This window comes from Leucopleurus acutus, assembly GCF_964270905.1.
Source record: "Leucopleurus acutus genome assembly, chromosome: 5".
Classification (NCBI taxonomy): domain Eukaryota; kingdom Metazoa; phylum Chordata; class Mammalia; order Artiodactyla; family Delphinidae; genus Leucopleurus; species Leucopleurus acutus.
Window position 1 is genome coordinate 113,777,790 of NC_139147.1, and position 21,678 is coordinate 113,799,467.

The following is a 21,678-nucleotide window of genomic DNA, read 5'->3' on the forward strand; positions in this document are numbered from 1 at the left end:
AATGTGCCAGGTCTAGCTTTTTCTTGTTGCCGCTGTTGTTGTTTGTTTTTGGCCGCACCGCGCAGCACGTGGGATCTTAGTTCCCCAACCAGAGATGGAACCCACATGCCCTGCAGTGGAAGTGTGGAGTCTTAACCACTGGACTGTCAAGGAATTCCCAAGCCAGGTCTAGTTTTAAGCACTGGGACTGCTTGTACCCCAGGGAGGTGGGAAGCATCTTTGCGGTGTAGTCTCCGTCCTCCTGAACGGGCAATAGCTTCTGTTCCCTGGGATCAAGACATGGCCTGAAAAATCTACTCCCATTCCAGGGACCTAGATGACCGTGCACAGCACTATTTAAAACACAGACTGTACATTCTAAGAACACACATGCGAATATCACTTTTTCCAAAGGCTTTCATCTTTGCTTGAGCAAGGGAGGTTAAAGGCCAGGAAAAATTTGACAGGACTTAAAGCCCAGCCTTGCTTTAAAGAAACCTGAAGTACAAAGCCGAACTCTCAAAACAAGAATTATCAGGTGATTATTCTTGTTTAAAAAGTGATCTTCTTTACTAAAGGATTTGCTGCAATCACTTTTCAATTTTACTGCACTAACCTGAACAGAAGCTACTAGGAATTCTTTTCATTTGAGTCCCAGGGTGTATTTAAATTTTCAACTTAATTTACCAGAAGTTTATTCCAAGTATGAATTTTTGAGAACATGTTAACTGTATACACCTCTAAATATGGCAGATTTTGTCTCTTGCTGGGGACTGTGGAGGAACCCAGCTCAGTGGCTTAGCCATGTGTTGTTTCTGCTAACATTAGTTCCATTAGAATGCACTCAATAGATGGGGCTTCAAAACTTTGCTAAAATTGCATTGGTTTGCAGAATAGCTATGTTGTGTTAAGATTCATATCTTCCATAAAAGCTTCTAATATTAATCTTTAAAGATCCTAAATTGAGTTAGATTTCTTGATAGGTTCTTAGATGGGTCTTTTCCTTGTCATCCTTTCTCCTGTGGCCCCATGTCATTACTGGTATCAAAATCATCTCAGAGACTTCTTCAAAAATCAAAATACGACAATATACAAGTCTAAAATGTGTCTGTCACCTTGCAGGCTCATCCTCCAATGACATTTTCTTCTGGTATAAATTTAATTAAATAAAAGGCATAGTGCCCAGCCATTGCTATTTTGACACATTCTAGTTAAGGATCGACTGCATTTTCTAACATTTGTGAATGATACTACTATTCGAAAAAAGAATCACAAGGGAGCATCTGGAGTTGGACAGAAAGCAAGTGTTCAACGAATGACTCTCAGAAAAACCGCCCAATGGTTTTACATGTTGCTGCTGAGAGTGTAATTGGTAGAACCTTTCTGGAAAGCAATTTTGCATTCCATAACTTGATTTACTAATTCCATCTGGGAACTTATCATAAGGAAATAATAAGAGATATAAAGATGTTTATGCAAAGATGTTTACTGTGGCAATTGGTATAATGGTGAAAACTAGAAAAACTACTAAATATTCCTCTATAGGAAATTGGTTAAATAAAATATTACACCATATGATGCTGTGGCAGAGATAGCCTAGCTGCCCAATGTCCATTCTCCTCTTTGTTATTAACAAGACCCTCTATTATTGTGGTCAGCAATGTGCTTAGTTAAAAATACTACATTTCACAGACTCCCTTGCAGACAAGGGGGCCAATAAGATATAAGTAGAAGTCCTTACATGAGACTTGCAAGCACCTGGATTGCTGCCGAGACCCAGCTCTCTTGATCACTGAGATGATCGCTCAAGCTCCACCAGCCATTTGGGGAGCACGCGATAAAAGCCAGGAGAATTCCAGTGACTGCAACTCTGACACCCTTGAGCCACTGTAATAAAGCCAGTGACTGGCTCCTTCCAGATGTCTCATTATATGACAAAAAATAAACCATTATATGTTTATGCTAGTCAAACCCTGTTCATGGCAGCCAAACACAATTCCTTACTGATACAGATGAAACATTCTGCAACCAGTTAAAATTATCTTTCTGAAAAGTGAAATATAATATTAAAGGAGAAAGGCAGAATATAAAACCCTATATGTGGTATGCCCTACTTTATTCTTAAATTATACATATATATTATATATGAGTGAACAAACTATAAAATATATTAAAATATTAATGGATGTCTCAGGATTGCGGGTTGTTTGTTATTGTTATGATTTACTTTCCTATGCTTCCTAAATTTTCAACATTGAGAATTTTTTAAAAGTGTTTTTAAGATTGCTTAATACACACACATGGGTGGTGAATGTATCCATTGATTACATCTACTCTTTGTGGAAAGCAGTGGGTCAAGATGGATCAAAAGCTTTTAGAGTTTTCATACTTTTTAACTCTATTTCCACTTGACTTATATTGATAAAATAATATGAGACCCAGACAAAGAACTATGCACAATGATGTTTGCTATAACATTATTTTTGATACTGAAAGAATGGAAACAAACTAAACGTCCAACATCAGAAAAGTTTATAATTAAATAAATTATGGTATATCCATCCTATATCATGAGCAGCTACGAATCACAATTAAAAGTAAGAGAAAGAACATTTTGGAACTTGTTTTAGAGCTGTTTCCATATCCCTAAATCCCCCCACCCACTGGTGCAATGATGGGCATCAGTGAAACACGGAGGCACCCTCGATCTAGAAGACATTTCTGCCTCAATTGAAATTAGATTTTTATCTGAGTCCACGGCAAGAAATTAGCTTTATTGAGAAAGACAGAAGATTTTTCTAAATGATGTTTATGCGCCAAGAGCCAAGCCTGGAGGAATTCATTCTTCAGGTTCTGCCTGTCTGCCATGGCAGCAAGACCGTGAGATTGGCGGCCCAGGTAGGAGGAAGAATGATGTACTGGGTGGAGAAGCCTGAAGTTTCCCCCTCTCCAATCGAGGAAGCAGCAGCTGCTTTTCTGTGCTCTGCATCCCATGCTCCTGGTTCACTCATGTTTCAGTGGAGGCTGTGAGGAAGCTTCTACGCATGATGATAGCCCCTCATCCAGGTACCCACCTTTTGTCTCTCCATTTTTCTGCAGTCAGGTGGGGAAGTAGGTTGGACACCCTCAACCAACAAAGATAAACGTTCCAGCCTCCCACCCTCTGGAGGAAGCATTCTGAGGGCTTTCTTTCCATTCCTCAGGGGTTCTCCAGTGGGTTGAGCCCCAGTTGCCCATGGCAGCAGCTTAGCTCCATAATATACCTTGATTCAACCTATCCTTCTTCTCACTTCTGTTTCCTGATATCACCTTCCAAATAAATAACCCGCGTCCCATTCCAATCCTTACCTCAAGCTCTACTTCTAGGGAAGAACCAAGCAAGGCAGATGGAGTATGGGAGGAAAGAAGAGGAAGAGAAGTAACAGCTCTGATTTATCCAACTTTGGGAATCCAAGAACATTAAGCGTAGTAACCCATTTCCCCTGGTATATTTGACCAACAATTTTGGAAAAACAAAAACAAAAACATTAAATAGAAAAGAATGTATCAGAGTACATAGCATGTAGTAGGGGTAAGTACTGTTTCACGAGACTTCTGTTTCAGGGGTGTGTGTGTAAGTACTGGGTCACAGTGTATAACATATTTCTTTGGTGGACTGTGGTCCAAAAAGCTGGAAAGCCATTGGTCAAGAGGGTACCATATGAGCCCAAGGAATCCCTGCTCTGCTGCAGCAAAATTGTCTAAACATTTATGAAAAAATTTTAATGACATGGAAAACTACTTTTATTTGGGACTGGGAGTGATGGGGGAAAAAATGACAAAATGTTGGATACAGTATAACTACAACTATGTAAGAGAAAAACTATGAAGTAAAAGACAAGAGCCATTTATCTATTTCCAAGTTTATCCAATGGGTGTATATTCCTAAAACACCATTAGTAATGAAAAGGCACTTAATTTAAAACAAGTGTTTTCAAGGACTTCCCTGGTGGTCCAGTGGTTAAAACTATGCCTTCCAGCGCCAGGGGTGCGGGTTTGATCCCTGGTTGGGGAGCTGAGATCCCACATGCCTCACGGCCAAAAAACCAAAACATAAAACAGAAGCAATATTGTAACAAACTCAATAAAGACTTTTTAAAAAATGGTCCACACACAAAAAAACTTTAAAACAAGTGTTTTCATATAAAATAAGGGAAAAGCAGGAGACACAGGGCAGGAATTCCGTGGGTCTTGTTCCAAGTTCCTAAAATCATGTTTGCTACCCAGAAGCTAAGAACTACTTGTGGGATGAAAGAGTGAAAATTAAGGAGGCCCATGTTCAAAGACCCTAATCTTAGAAGCACACTGTCTAGCCCCAGGGAAGAGGGGGAAGCTGAGTGATGACACTGACCACGTGGCTATAACAGCTGTAAACCTTCCAGCATTTGCTGTGGCCTCCCAGAGTTTCAGATACTGCAGTGTCACAGATCCTGCTGTTACCACCCATTTGGGAGACAATTCTGTACGTTGGTTTTGAAAAAGGTTTTAATTTTTTCAGTGTTTTATTGAAAAAGCAGTGTAAATGAATTGTTAATAAATTGAGTGGAAGGCATATTTGATAAAACATTAAACATGGTTTCTTCTGGATAATGGGGTTATAAGAGACACCAAGATTAGCGAGGATTTAAGGACCAAGCCCTGTGGCAAACTCTGTATCTACTAGACCTGTATTTTGTTTTCACAGCCATGCGATGAAACGGGTACTGTTATCCTTATATGACAGAAAAGGAAAATGCTTAATATTAATAACAGCTAATAGTTACTGAGCAATAACTATGTACCAAAAATAATGCTGAAAGCTTTACGTGTATAGTATCATTTAATTCTCACAATGACCCTATGAACCCTATGAATTTATTTTCCCATTTTACAGATGAGGAAAAGAGAGGATTTAGACAGGGGTGAGGAAAGAGTGAAACAGCAGGTATAACTGCTTACTCCTTACTGTCTCCAAGGGAGCCGTGATTGACCCTTGGCCAATCCCTGGGAATGTGGCCCTCAGAGAGCTCTTCATATTAGTGATGAATGATTTTGTTATATACACCTGGAGCAGTGGACCATGTCCTACTGGCTTGTCGGGTTGCTTTTGCAATAACATCAGACTGATGATATGTACTTGGTTTCATTGTTGGGTCCTGATTGCCATGGCAGATTGTACAGCAGGAAATACCTATGCTACCAGCCCCCGCATAAAAGCCTTGGATCCAGAGACTCAAAGGGTCCTCCCTGGGCAGAGGGAGACATTCCAGACATGTCCCTATGCGTCTCTGCTAGAGAGAAAGCACATCCTGTGTGGCCTCTGATGAGGAAGAGCTTTGGAAGTCTTTGCCTGATCTCTCTGGACTTAGAAGATGTACATCTTTTTCCCTGATGCTTTTTCTCTGTATCCTTTGCTACCAAAAATCCTACTCAAATTGCTATTGGATCTTGTACGTTTTCCCTGAGTGAAACACTACCCAAGACCATGCAACCAGAAAGGTGGTAGAAATAGAATTCAAGCTTAGGAAGCCTGACTTCCAGGCTTGATCTCTTAATCATCATGTCTTACCACCCTACAGCTGGCATATATGTTAGGCACTGCACTTGAAATTGGTGCTATTATTATGATGATTACTGCACTTCCTTTGTTTTCTAAATCTTCTTTAATGAACATGCACTGTTTGATCATCAAACGGAGAAAAATTTGGAAATGTCCACGATTAAGAGGCAGGAAGAAGAGAAGTCAGAAAGGAAATAGACTCCAAGGAAATGTTAGGATGGTACAAATCAACACGTGGAGGAGTAGCAAGGTTAAATACAAGGCAGGCTTTTTTTTTTTTTTTTTTTTGCGGTACGCGGGTCTCTCACTGTTGTGGCCTCTCCCGTTGTGGAGCACAGGCTCCGGACGCGCAGGCTCAGCGGCATGGCTCACGGGCCCAGCCGCTCCGCGGCATGTGGGATCTTCCCGGACTGGGGCACGAACCCGTGTCCCCTGCATCGGCAGGCGGACTCTCAACCACTGCGCCACCAGGGAAGCCCGTTCTCTATCTTAATTGTGGTGGTGGTTATATAAGTATATACATTTGTAAAAATCCAAGAAATGACACACTAAAAATGGGTGAATTTATTGAATATAAGTTATACCTCAATACTGTTCACTTAAAAATATATAAGGCAAAAAAAAAAAATATATATATATATATATAAGGCAGTTTTCATTTGCAGCAACATGGTTGGACCTAGAGATTATCATACTAAGTGAAGTAAGTCAGAAAGAGAAAGACAAATACCATATGAGATCACTTTTTTGTGGAATCTAACATATGACACAAATGAACCTATCTACGAAAAAGAAATGGACTCACAGACATAGAGAACAGACTTGTGGTTGCCAAGGGGGAGGGAGTTGGGGGAGGGATGTTGTGGTAGGTTGGGGTTAGCAGATGTAAACTAATATATATATAGGATGGATAAACAACAAGGTGCTACTGTATAGTACAGGGAACTATATTCAATATCCTGTGATAAACCATAATAGAAAAGAATATGAAAAAGAATGTATAGGGCTTCCCTGGTGGCGCGGTGGTTAAGAATCCGCCTGCCAGTGCAGGGGACACAGGTTCGAGCCCTGGTCCGGGAAGATTCCACATGCTGCGGAACAACTAAGCCCATGCACCACAAGTACTGAGCCTGCACTCTAGAGCCTGTGAACCACAACTACTGAAGCCCGTGCACCTAGAGCCCATGCTCCACAGCAAGAGAAGCCACCGCAATGAGAAGCCCACGCACCACAGCGAAGAGTATCCCTGCTCGCTGCAACTAGAGAAAGCCAGCGCACAGCAACGAAGACACAACGCAGCCAAAAACTTTTTTAAATTTTTGAAAAGAATGTATATATATGTATATCTGAATCACTTTGCTGTGCAGCAGAAATGAACTCAACCTTATAAATCAACTATACTTCAATAAATAAGTATATATATATATAGGCAGTTTTATTGAATGGGGACTGGTCAATACTTTCAAATGTTGCAGAAAGGCAAGGAGAAGGTAAATGGGAAAAAGCCATTAGATCTGTCCAATTGGGCGTGACTCGGAGTTTCAAGATTACAAATTCAATAGACTCGGGGGTCAGAAACCTAACTGTTGGGATGTGAGAAGGGTATACTTGACATGTAGAACAACTTGGATGCACAGAGCACCAGATGCTGTCTCACACATGACATATGCCAACCATAGAGCAATAGCTCCCAACCTGCTGAAATCCCAAACCCGGACATCTAATCAAGTACCCAGTTATACTGTTTATTAAAGATATTTTGTAACCTCAAGTAGAGAAATGTAATGATCATCTTCATCACTATAAGAGGTTTTTTTTAAAGGGTAAAACATGAATTTTTCAGCCTTCTCTGCGTTCTCCTATCCGTTCTCAGCAGGAGGTTCCCCTCCTTCTGAACTTAGAAGACTTCCTCTTACATTGGCATAAGTTTCTCCATCTATCTTCTCATCATCCACAGCCCCTCTCCTCTGTGCCAGGAAGATGTCTCCTCCCCCAATTAAGGACTCTCCCCTACCTGTACTGCGAATTCTACCACCATCCTCTTAAGTACTGGAAAGGTTCCTCTTCAGAAAGCATATCCCATCACTCCCTTACCTCTGCCTTCCCTTTGCCTTGACCAGGGGCTCCTAACCCCCAAAGCATTTCTCCCACCTCTTGTCAACACCACAGCTGTCAAACTTCTCAAGCAAGGCAAACCCTTCAGTCACTATTTCCTGATCATATTTCTCACAATCGGGCTTCTCTTTTGCCACAAGAAGCTCTCTCATGCCAAAACCAGTTGGATTCTACAGACATACCCTCCCTAATCCTTCTATAATATTTAACCTGAGGGTCCAGCCCTTTCCTTATTCAATGTCCCTTTTTGGCTTCTGAGAAATGTTTTCTCCCACTTACCAAGCTAGTTCCATTCATTCCTTCCTCCACTAAATCTTCCTACCAAAGAGTTTGGACGTTCCCTCAGAATTTCTGCAACATTCCCTCCACCTCCCCGCCCCACCTCAGGGCAACACTTCTCAAACTCGAATGTGCATGCGACTCCCCTGAGAATCCTGTTAAAAGGCAGATTCTGATTTAGCAGGGTTGGAGTGGGGCCTGAGATTTTGCATATCTAACCAGCTCCCGGGAGACGCTGATGCTGCCAGCTCCGTCCAGGGCAACGCTGAGTAGTAAGATCTCAGAGAAGAGAGCCTGCAGCCAGATTGAAACAGGTTCCACCCCAACGACTCTAAATGTGTCCAACACGAAATGCTCGTGAGTCACAATTTAAGAGCCACACAGTTGAACATTCAGTGAGGATCACCCGTAACTTTAATTCTTTAAGGGAAAGCAGTTTCCCTCAATATATTAGAGATGGATAGGAAGCACAACCCCAGATGTTGCAAAAACACAGAGTCAGTTTTTCATTAGCAGCAGCTGGAATAAGAAGGTGACATTATGTGAGAGAGAGGGTTCTGCTGCATCCTCAGGCTGGAAGGCACCTGAAACATAAGAGTTTTTCCTAGAATATGTATTGAACGCCTAGTGACAAGAAGATTCAGTCACTCTCAATTCTGAATAAACCAAACTTCCATCCCCTCACATATGATTGTCCAATTGCACGCACTGCCTTTCTCCATAGATTGTGCCCTTCAACCGGCATTTGATTTTAGATTCATCCTCCCAGACCTATTCAGCTAAGCCAGTAATTCAGCCTTGATGGGATGTCAATGATCCCCCAGGAAGATAACAGTCCCGGTCCTCCTGTGGCACGAAGCTTTGAAAGGCTGGTTTCTTTCATCTCCTTTCCTCCCGTGTATTAGAAAGATTTCTCCCGCAGTTGGAGAATGCATTCAATAGCGTGATTTGGGCCTGACGATTATGAGGTGTCTCAGCTGCACTTTGTTATTTAATCACCTACCAAAAAAAGGGGCCATTTATTGTTCCTGGTACTTCAGCGGTAGACAGACTTCGGATTTCAAATCTTCTATGAGTTCACTAAAACTCCGCTCTGAAGAAAATAAGGTGGCATCAGAACACAGAACATTTGAGAGCAATTTCCTGATGAAAGGCTTCACCTACTGAGGATATTATTTCAGGCAACCAGAAAATAAAGACTGAATTATAAAGCAATTTGTGTCAAGATTCAAATAATAGCTACGCAGAGCAAATGAATGTTATATTATCACTGCTACTGAAATGAGTCAAAATTAATTCACGGTGAACCATTTTTCTAAAGATGGAAAGAATTTGTGGGTTTACTATCATGAGCACCCAACAGTAGATGTTAGCATTTGTCAAATACTAAATGCAAATATTCAGATAATTAAATAAGGTCAGAAGAGGATGGGGAACAGAAATCTTCCTTTTGAGTTCACTGAGCAAAATCTGTTATCTGATTGACAATAATTAATTAAAGACAGAAATGAAGTCAGACCTGATCTTACAGTCTCTGCACAGACAGGACACTTCACTTCCTGTCCCTGAATTCCGAGCAATTCATCCTAGGAGAGCCTCCAGGCTTGGGAGAGACACTGTTTAAAGCACACGATGAGAAGAAGTATATATCTCTTTTCATCACTAAATCTCTGCTTGATTCACAACATGACAGGTCTGCTTTTTCGTATTTCAGTGACCCAAGGGTATGAGCTGCAAATGGTCTGGTGTTATCCTGTCCACGTTTCCTGTCACCACCAATGAATCTCCAAGGGAGACACCATGGCATAGTGGGAGGCATGGGAACTGGAGTAAAACATGCCAGGGTGCAAGTCTTGCCTAGGCTGTTTGCTAACTGTGTGATCCTAAATAATTCCCTTAGCCTCTTAGAGAGTCAGTTAACGCAGATGGAATTAATATTACCTAATCCTTAGAATGATGAGGATTAAACAAGTTAACACACACAATAAAGGGCTGCTGCTATTGTCCTCAGGGTCACTTCAGCACTTCATAATTACCATGCTGAAAATCTGTCATGTTTCTCCATTCCATGCTGGAGAAAGTCCAGTGTAGACTGACAAACAACCACCACCTCCTGATTAGTCCCGCTTCCAGCCCAGACTAGTTAATTCACTAACCCCTGAGTATCCTTTGGGCTTTCCTATTTGTTTATTCACTCATTCTATCTTTCATTAATTTATCAAGTATATACTGAGTACCCATGATGAGTGTACTGGGAAAAGTTCTGGGGTTCCAAAGAAAAGTAAGACACAGCCTCTACGCTCAAAGTGGGTCTAAAGGGAGAGACAGCTATCTATGTCAGTGTTTATAATGCAGTGGGAAATCCGCTGTAAAAGACAGAAAGTGCTACGAGAGCACCAAGAAGGAAGCATTTAATTCAGAACTTGTTTTCCTCCTTCAATGTCTTCCTCCACCTCTATTATATAAAGTATATTCATCTGTCAAAACTAAACAATTCTAAGCATTGACCCTTTCAATAGGCATTTATCGTGTGCTTACTTAATGCTTGGCCTCATAGTTAGTGCTGAGCAACCATTAAAAGGGCATTTTCCAGTAGGGGGGTTCCTCAAAAAACTAAAAATAGAGTTGCCATATGACCCAGCAATCCCACTCCTGGGCATGTATCCAGACAAAACTAGAATTCAAAAAGATACATGCACCTCTATGTTCATAGAGGCACTATTCACAATAGCCAGGACATGGAACAACCTAAGTGTCCACTGACAGATGAATGGATAAAGTAGATGTGGTACATATACACAATGGAATATTGCTCAGCCATAAAAAAGAATGAAATAATGTCATTTTCAGCAACATGGGTGGACCTAGAGATTATTACACTAAGTGAAGTAAGTCAGAAAGAGGAAAACAAATACCATATAACTTATATGTGGAATCTAAAAATATGACACAGATGAAACTATCTACAAAACAGAAACAGACTCACAGACTATAGAGAACAGACAAGTGGTTGCCAAGGGGGAGTGCAGGTGGGAGAGGGATGAAGTGGGAGTTTGAGATTAGCAGAAGCAAACTGGTATCTATAGGATGGATAAACAACAAGGTCCTACTGTATAGCACAGGAAACTATATTCAATATCCTGTGTAAACCATAATGGAAAAGAATGTATATATATGTATAACTGAGTCACTCTGATGTAGAGCAGAAATTAACACAACCTTGTACATCAACTATACGTCAATAAAAAAGGGCGTTTTCACAACTCAGTTGCTGTTCATTTATCATCTATCATATACTCTCTTGTATTCCCAACGATGCCATCGTGTGTCTCTATTCTCCCATTTGCTTTTGAGTTCCTTGAAATCGAGGATTGGGTCTTCCTGGATGGATGCCCACAGCTGCTAACACAGCAGAAGCAGATAGTAGATGCTCAATAAGTGTTTGTTTATTGCTTCTAAGTCTAAATGCCAAGCTGAGTTTGAGATTCAAAGTAATTTCTACAGAATGTTTATAAGAACTAAATGGATTTAAAATGATGTGTAACATAGGCTATTGGCAGTGGATATCTGAACAAAAAGAGGGGAATGGATTCTGAGTAGATAACCGACAAGCTCAGCCGTATCTCCGCCATGATATTTTTAATACAGGATGATTGGCTTCCACTATTTGACACTGAGAATGTTTTGTCTCCGAATATCTGAATAAGATATTGTCATCAGAATGACATTCACATTAATGAATTTTCATCTTGAAAGGACTAGTACACATTTTCCAAGGCAAATGCCATTATGCTAATTTAAATCCTTGATCAATTTTCTATACATTACAGTGAAAACATTTCCATTTTTGTATTATACTCCCACTTTTACTTTACTGAAATTATTGATATTTTCATTGGGATCAGTTCTCCTTATGTAAAATTTTCCAACAGAGGTTTGATGTACCATTCAAGTTGCTGTCCACATCAAACTTTACTGATTATATTTTTGCCACCTTATGTTTTCTTTCGCTGCCCTCATTTTTACTAATTCCAATTTTATCTCGGTCAAATTAGACAAACCTAAATGTTATTAAGAAGGTCTCACTCCTGGAGTTTGAATTTTGTGTTGATAATTTCTGAGTCTAATTTTCCACATCAAATTTTAGTTTTCAGCATCACTAAGATGATCTCATTCCACAGCCAGGTTTGTGCTTTTCTAATAAATGTTGTTTGTGAACAGCATTAGCCACTGTCAGTTGGTTATTTCTCCCAAGTCTAGTGTTTGTAGTGATCTGGTCAAATTGTCCTTGGGGTCAAAACAGCAGAGTCCAAATGGTCCTGTCAATGGAGAAGGATCACAGGTTTCTGCTTCAGAAGACACACATTAGAGATGCAATCGTTTTTCCTTTCTACTCTTATAATACAAACACCCTCTGGAAGAATAAGACTTTAAAATTTCAATTGGTGAGAAGCAAGTGATTGAGAATATACACTCTGCAGAACTGTCAGGGTTCATACCTCATCTCTACCATTTACTACCTGTGTGACTTTTACAGGTTTCGTACTAAATTGTGCCTCAGTTTCCTCACTTTAAAATAGGACTGTTTTGAAGATTAAATGAGTTAATAAACCCAGAACAATCATTGGTACATAATGACCTCTCAATAAAAGTTAGGTTCCACTAAATGTCCATAAACAGATGAATGGAAAAAGAAGATGTGGTACATATATACAATGGAATATTACTCAGCCATAAAAAAAGAATGAAATAATGTCATTTGTAGCTACATGGATAGACCTAGAAGTGATCATACTAGGTGAAGTAAGTCAGACAAAAACAAATATCATATGATATCACCTATATGTGGAATCTAAAAAACAGTACAAATGAAGTTATTTACAGAACAGAAATAGACTCACAGCCATAGAAAACAAACTTATGGTTACCAAAGGGGAAAGGGAGGAGGGGTAAATTGAGAGTAAGGGATTAACAGATGCACACTACTATGTATAAAATATTATAGATAACAAGAATTTATTGTATAGCACAGGGAACTACGTTCAGTATCTTATAAAAACTATAATGGAAAATGACTGAAAAAAAAGAATATAGATATATACACATATGTACAACCAAATCACTTTGCTGTACACCTGAAACTAACACAGTATTGTAAATCAGCTATGCTTCAATAAGAAAACAATAAACAAACAAACTGGATGGAACAAAAACAAAGTTAGTTTCCATTATTACTATCAGCCAGAACAATTCCATCAATGTTCTTCAAATATATTGTTTTACATCTTTGTTCAACTGTGCCGTGCCTCAGTTTTCTCTTCTGAAAAATGGGGCTGTTCACAGTACCTACCTCATGGGGTGGTTGTGCCATTTGAATGTGTAATACAGTGCTTAGAATGATGTGTGGTACAAGGTTAAGTGTGGTTCAAGCGCTGTGTTAGCTGCTATTATTTTTTCACATTAGAGTGAGTGAGTTTACTGCATCTTAAGAGCCAGTTTCCATACAGAATATTGTAGAGGCAACACATGGAGCCTAGGGCCCTGAGGCCAAAGGGTGCCACTAATGAGTATGAAAATACATCGAAAGCAAAGGGGAATCATGCAGCTATGTGAAATGATAATTCATAATAATGTAAGCTCCATGATAGACATTTTTGCCTTTTTGTTCTCTGTTATATACCCAGCACCTGGAACAGTGCCTGGAACATCTTAGGCAGTCAATAAATATTTGTTGAATGAATGCATAAATGAATGAATGAATATAAAGATTGTGTGGCAATATTGAAAATGCTTCTTATATAGTATTAAGTAAATAAAGCAAGGTATAAATTTACAGTAAGTCCCATACATACAAACCTTCAAGTTGCGAACTTTCAAAGATGCGAACGTGCATTCGCATGTCCAATCATGTTAGTTAGTTCATGTGTCTGGCATACCTTGTCACGTGCGTGCATCCTGTACAAGTGGCTGTGCTTTTGTGTACTTTACTGTACAGTACTGTATAGAATACAGTAGTACAGTATCTTTGTTTCAGGCCCAGAATGTCTGGAAGCAAGTGTAAAAAGCAATGGTGGGCTTCCCTGGTGGCGCAGTGGTTGAGAGTCCGCCTGCCGATGCAGGGGACACGGCTTCGTGCCCCGGTCAGGGAAGATCTCACATGCCGTGGAACGGCTGGGCCCGTGAGCCATGGCCGCTGAGCCTGCGCGTCCGGAGCCTGTGCTCCGCAACGGGAGAGGCCACAACAGTGAGAGGCCCGTGTACCGCAAAAAAAAAAAAAAAAAAATATATATATATATATATATATATATAAAAACTATGGTGATGTAGCTGGTACTACTAAGAAGCGCCAAGAGATAACAATGGAAACAAAAGTGAAAATAATTGAGAGAGTGGAGCGAGGTGAAAAGGTGGTAGGTGTCACTCGTTCTTATAAGTATTATAAACCTATTACAGTACAGTACTATATAGCCGATTGTGTTAGCGGGGCACCTAGGCTAACTGTGTTGAGCTTATGAACAAATTGGACTTACGAATGCACTCTTGGAACTGAACGAATTCGTGTGTAGGGGACTTACTTGTATATTACACTATGATCACAACTTTGTGGAAATATACATGCAAATGATGAAGACCAGAAAGTAATGTGTAGAACTGAAAATAATTGTACTGCTATGCTGTCTGTAATATTGTTATATTGTCTTTTTATACAGCAAAACAAAGAAGGTGAAGATTAAAAGTTTCTAGAGAAAAATTAAAGCCATGTCATAACTTTATATAACGTGGGGCACTGCACCCATATCCTTTTCAAGTTAGTCCTGAGAAATCAAATTACAATCATACGGAAACAAAATTTGACTTAAATCAAATAACTGGGACACTTGATTAGTGGGATTAATTTTTATTTCTGATTTCAAGAGGAAAGCACAGAGGTACACAGACATAAATGGAATACATGTGATATGTAACATACACACACACACACACACACACACACACACACACACACACTTCCTTTCAGGTCATATCTTGAGCTGATTATCCATTCAACACAATCTCCTCGACTGGCTCCATCAATCATAGAATACAATGAGTATTTACGTTCATAATGATCTTTCTGGGGCACTGCAAGGACTTCAATCATCAAACAAAGATTCCATTACGTTTACCACCCTATACTTCCTAAGGCATTAAAGGGGCTAATGCATTTTATAAAGATTTTTCTATGAAAGATTTGAACAAAGGGTGTCAGGTTAATTTTTATTTAACCAGAAAATTTAATTAACCAGAATGACTCGTCCCCTGAACTTTCCCATTAAATGAGGTTTGATTGTACTTTGGTTTCTGAAATCCTTGTCTAGCCTCTTCCTATTAATAGGGCCTGGTGGAAAAGACATAGTCCCGGAGTCACCTGCTTAGGGAAGACTAGACTGTTTTCAGTCTTGAAAACAAAAAGACAACAAGTGAAAAAAATATATATCCTCTTTTTTGAATGCTTCTGACTAGGTTTGCCTTTGACCCTTAGATATGCTGCATGAATCAGCCCAGTTAGAAAACACGAGTTCAAGGTCTTATGGTTTCTATTTAAAACTATTAATGTTGTAAGTCTCATTTTGAGAAAATATACATTAGCCATTAAAAATTAATTTATTTTTATTTGTTTTCCAGATTAGTGGTCTTTCTAAAACAGAAAATTAAGGACTTAGTGATTTCATTGGCAGAAGCTAATTGAAGCACGTATTTGTGAAATTAGACATGGAGAAGTGAAGCACCACCACTCACTCAACCACAGTGAGAATCATTTTTAACTTATGAGACAGAATAAAAGAAGAGAAATTAATATGCGTGTGATAAGTCCTCCATCTTCCTTCTCATCCTGCTGTGTCTATTAAGGAGGAGTCTGGGTCTTTTGTGATGATAATGGCGACAAGGGCAGAGTTGAAAATCTCAGGGAGTTGGGAGGCAGATGAAAGGAGAAGTCCCGGGCACTGGATTTTGTGCTTTTTAAAATATTAAGTCTTAAATTTATCAATGTTTCCGTGAGAACAGAATAAAAGGACAGTTATTTCTAAAGAGTTGATAATCAACCTGTAGCCCCTCAGGTCTCCCCCCATCCATCCAGCAGCAGGCTTCCTCACAGGGTGTCAGCAGCATTTCAACAAGGCAAACCCCAAAGCACAAGGTCTCATCAAGTCTGTGCTTTGTACCACATTTGCTGGTTTCTCTTTGGCCAAGTCAAGTCACGTGGCCAAGCCCACTGCCAATGTGGGAGGGGAACTACCCAGGGCACAAATAGGGAGAGGTGTCATTCAGTTAGCACAATAATCTCCAACACATGTTGAAACAATATGACTGTCTCTTCTTGGTAATAATGTCCATCCTCCTAACTCAAAGATGAAATTCACAGAGCTGAGTATTTTTTAAATTAATTTAATTAATTTATTTATTTTTGGCTGCATGCATCTTCGTTGCTGCGCATGGGCTTTCTCTAGTTGTGGCAAGCAGGGGTTACTCTTCCTTGTGGAGCGTGGGCTTCTCATTGCAGTGGCTTCTCTTGTTGTGGAGCACAGGCTCTAGGCGCATGGGCTTCAGTAGTTGTGGCACGTGGGCTCAGTAGTTGTGGCTCACGGGCTCTAGAGCACAGTCTCAGTAGTTGTGGCGCATGGGCTTAGTTGCTCCGTGGCATGTGGGATCTTCCCAGACTAGGGCTCGAACCCGTGTCCCCTGCATTGGCAGGTGGATTCTTAACCACTGCACCACCAGGGAAGCCCAGAGCTGAGTATTTTTATGGCTCATTCCACATTAAGTGAAGCCTTCCCAGGAATACCCAAGTGGTTCTCTGTTCACAATGCACAGCAAATGTTCCTAATGTCCACTCTTCCCATCTTTCCTTCTGCCTCTTTCACGGGCACTGCAGCAATCTCCCTGTATTTGTTTTCTGTTGTTGCCGTAACAAATGACCATAAAACTAGCGACTCTTTAAAGTCACCACTTCTTATCTGAAAGCCCAAAGTCCAGCAGGCTTGACTGGGTATTCTGTTGGGAACCAGGCTGAAATCAAGGTGTCAGCTGGCCTGGATCTTATCAGGAAGCTCTGGGGCAGAATCTGCTTCCAGGTTCATTCAGGTTGTTCGCAGCATTCTGTGTCAGAGCTATCAGAGGGAGGTCCCTGTTTCCCTGTTGTCTGTTGACATGGGGTTGTTCTCAGCTTCTAGAGGCGGATCGCATTCCTTGACTCCTGGACTGCTATGTCTCAAAGCCAACGGTTGAGCACCGAGTCCTTCTCAAGCTTCATATCTCTCTGATCTCTCCTTCTGTTTCTTCTCTCCTTCTTCTCTCCTGCCACATCTCTCTGACTCCTTTGACATCAAGGGCTCAGGGGATTACACTGGGCCCATCTAGAAGATCCAGGATAATCTCCTTATCAGTAGCCTTAATTCCATTTGCAAGATTCCTTCACAGCAATCCTTAGATTAGTGTTTGATTGAATGAACAGAGAACAAGAACCTTGGGAGGACATCTTTAGAATTCCACCTGCCATACCCCAAAGTCTCTTTCTTATCTTATACCTCTCACAAAAACGTCTCTAAAATTCAGTTCTAGGTGGCGGTATAAAGATGTTTCTCCCCTCTTTCCTCTTTAAAATTACTCCCAAACTACAAGAAGAAGAATAAACTGAAACGCCAACTCCATCTTTTATTAAACTAGAAAACGTCTTTCCTACCACAATATACAGGTGGAGAAAGTAGATGGAGGAATTATAAATGACTTAACAGGGAGGGGGAAATGCAAACCTAGTGCTTGTGAGAAACAAGCCAATTTGTCTCGTGGAAGTCCCAGAAAATCTCAGGAATTCAAGATAACTGAGGGTGAAAAACACTACAGTTACTGATATTTAGGGTTCTCCAATAAAAATTCCAGCTCACCTCCTGACGCATCTATAGGAAGCTCACCAGTGGTCATGCCCTACTCATGCACAAGAGGTTCTAGTCAGCTTTCTACTGTTTGACTCTTTAATATAAAACAGAGCGCCATGGATCATCAGACATTTGTACAAAGACCGAAACAAACAAAGCAAAAAAAAAAAAAAGAACCTAAAGGAAACTCAAATGAGAAGAAAACTCAAAAGTAAATATAATGAACATTCTCAGAGAGATACAAGAAACACTTGCTTCCATAAAATAAGAAGAGTATGCTATAAAAAGAAGTAACCAGAAAATAAGAACCTTTTATAAGTTAAAGACATATTAATAGAAATGAAAAAATTAACATATGGTTTGAAAGATGGAGTCTAGGAAATCTCTCAGAAAATATTTTAAAAGAATGGTGCAATACGAAAGAGAAGGTAAGAGCATTCAAAGATCATTATAAGACAGGGCTTCCCTGGTGGCGCAGTGGTTGGGAATCTGCCTGCCAATGCAGGGGACATGGGTTCGAGCCCTGGTCCGGGAAGATCCCACATGCCGTGGAGCAACTAAGCCTGTGCGCCACAACTACTGAGCCCGCATGCCACAACCACCGAAGCCCACGTGCCTAGAGCCCGTGCTCCGCAACAAGAGAAGCCGCCACAATGAGAAGCCCGTGCACCGCAATGAAGAGTTGCCCCTGCTCGCCGCCACTAGAGAAAGCCTGTGCACAGCAACGAAGACCCAACGCAGCCCAAAATAAAAATAAATAAATAAATTTATTTTAAAAATATTATAAGACGTTGAATATCTGAATAATAGGAGTTCCAGAAAAAGAGAAAAGGAAGGTGGGGATATTATCAAAAGAAGAGTACAAGTTTTTTGGACTTAAGGACTAGAAAAGCCCCACCCATGTGCCCAGTACAACAAGTGGGAAAAAGACCTGTACTAATGCATGTTACTGGGAAATTTCAGAAACCAGAATTAAAAAAGGATCCTGGTAAAAATAGCCCACATTCAAAGCGTCAGGAATCAGGGCATTATTGTTTCTCTCAAGTGTAAGAGCAGAAAGCTCTCAAAGAGTAGAGAAATGGCTTTAAATTACTGAGGCAAAAACAATTTCCAGCCTGGAAGTCTGCACCCAGACAATCAAATAGAATGATGGAATAAAAACATTTTACGATTTACAGTTTCCAAACCAAAAATCTCTTGCTCACCTTTCCTCAGAGTGTTATTGGGGTATATCTCCACTCCACCCCCAGCTCCCCACACACACCTCTGTGCCGTGAGGAAATAAGCAAGAAGGAGGGACCCAGGAGGCAGGAAATGCAACAAAGAAGCATAGGAAATTCCCAAAACACTGGCAAGGGAGGTTCCTGGACTACAGCTGGGCAACAGACCCAAAGGGCAATCAGTCCAACCTAGAGCAGAACAGAGGGCTTTTGGAAGAAGTTCTTCAATAGAAACCAAAGCAAAATAGGGGAGGAAGAACGAGAAATTTTCTGACAGATTTGACTGTGTAGAAAACGGTTACTAAAGGGGTATTTTATCAAGTGGTTACAGAATGTAGGAAGACATCAACTATGTAAAAAAAAAAAAAAAACAAAACCTAATTTAAAAATAAGATAATTTTTATATTTTAGGGAAAAAAGTAAAGAAAGGAAGTACAATACTTGGCTCAAGAGCTAACAATACAAATAAAAACTCTATATGTGGCTTTAATAAAAAAATAGAGGTATGATTATGAGGGTGGTGGTGAGCATGTTCAGAACTGTGGGGAACCACAAGACAAGGCTAACAGTTGAAAGTAGTTGCCTCCAGGGAGCTGGATGGCTGCTGGGGAAAGGAGGGACTGAGGGGCTATAGGGTTATTATAAACTTGTTAGAAATAATTATCTTCTAAAATCTATGTGCATGTACACATTGATAAACTTAAAATTAATACTTTAAAAAGCATAAAATCCAGTCCACAGGGTCTCTCCTTTAATCGACCTCCTAGCTCCCTGGGATTTTCTCTTCCTTTTCCCCCCTGAGATTTTTCAGCTTCTGCCATAGAGAAGAGAACTAGCCATCCCAGCTGAGCACAGCCCCAGCTGACCCTCCAGCTGAATGCAGCCTCATGAATAGCCCAGGTGAAACACAGAAATGCCCAGCCAACCCAAGAACTGTGAGCTATTGTAGATACTTGTTTTGAGCCACGCAGTTTTGCGGTGGTTTGTTACACAGCAATAGATGAGTGATACAACATGTAACTAAAACCAATGGATTTCTCCTCCACATGTACACGCCACTGAGAAACACACTGCAGACTGATTAAGTGTGTAGATTAGCCATTTTCTACATGTGAGACCCCCGGTGGATTATTTATCTCTCATTTTTCTCATCTGTAGAACGGGGATAATAATAATGAACTACCTTATAGGGTTGTTGTGAAGATTAAATGAGTTGATAGATGCAAAGCAACTCAGAAGCGTTCTGAAGTCCATGTGTATTCTCAGTGTTAGCTATTATTTCATCATTATTCTTTTTTTTATATCTTTATTGGGGTATAATTGCTTTACAATGGTGTGTTAGTTTCTGCTTTATAACAAGTAGATAAAAATGCTTGAAATCTAAATACGTTACTTCTAAATCTCGGTAGCTGTTAGTTCCCAGGAATAAGATGAGACTCCAGTCCTGACTTTCAGACCAACTGCTTGATCAGGCAGGCTTTTGTCTGTTTGTTTAACATTTTGTAGTGGACAGTTTTAAACATACACAGAAGTAGAGAAAGTTTGATAAACTCCTATGTACTCAGCTTCAGCAGTTATCAACTTATGGTCAAACTTGTTTCATCTAAATTTCACCTTCTTGTCTCCCACGGGATTATTTGAAGCAAATGCCAGATATCATGTCATTTCATCTTTAAATATTTTGAAGAGACGAGACTCTTCCTTGTAAACATAACCCAATATCCATATCACTCCCAAACGTTTAATATCCTTTTAGTACCATCAAATATTAGAGTCAAACTGCCCTGATTTTTTCTTTATACTTTGCTCAAATCAGGATCTAAACAAGACCTATATATTGCAACTGGTTCATAGATATGCCTGAGGTGTGGTTTATATAGTAAAAGCAGGATAAATGCCTGATTCTTTCTGCTTATTTACCACTTTTCAGCATAAGATTTGGAATCCCAGATCCTCCAAAGCGGAGCAATCTCTTCATCCTCTCTGGTCCTCGTGTAAGATCAGAGGGTGGGATTAGGTAATATCTAAGCTCCTTCCACCTCCATGATTCTAGTATTTTGTCTCCATTATCCCTCAGAATTGTGCAAGCTTGCACATTGAAGTGGCCTTTTCTTGAACCACTTTCTCCCCTCTGAGTGCACTTTCTCCTCTCCGTTGCCTAGTCAACTCCTATTCATCCTGTAAAGCCCAGCTAGGATGTCACCTTATGCAAGATACATTTCATGGAACAAATGTTAATTGAATGCTCATTCCACCTGCTGCCTCTCTACTCACACCACTCTCTTCTGTCTACTCTCCTTCCATAGCACTCTGCACTCACCTCTCTTGGAGTCCTTATTATGGTGTATCTTAATTATTCAACCACATATCTGTTTCCTATGATCATATGTGGATTCCCTGGGTCAGTGAGATCACAAATAAAATGTAGGTCTTATTAGAGTGACCCAATACTGTCTTCATGCTTCAGAGATAACCATGAATTTCCAGAACTGACCAAGTTGGTGAATTCTCAAAGGCCTCTTGACCTTCTGTTATCTCCATTCAACTTCCTATATACAGGATACTAAATGTGCCTAGGTTCACTTTTGAATTG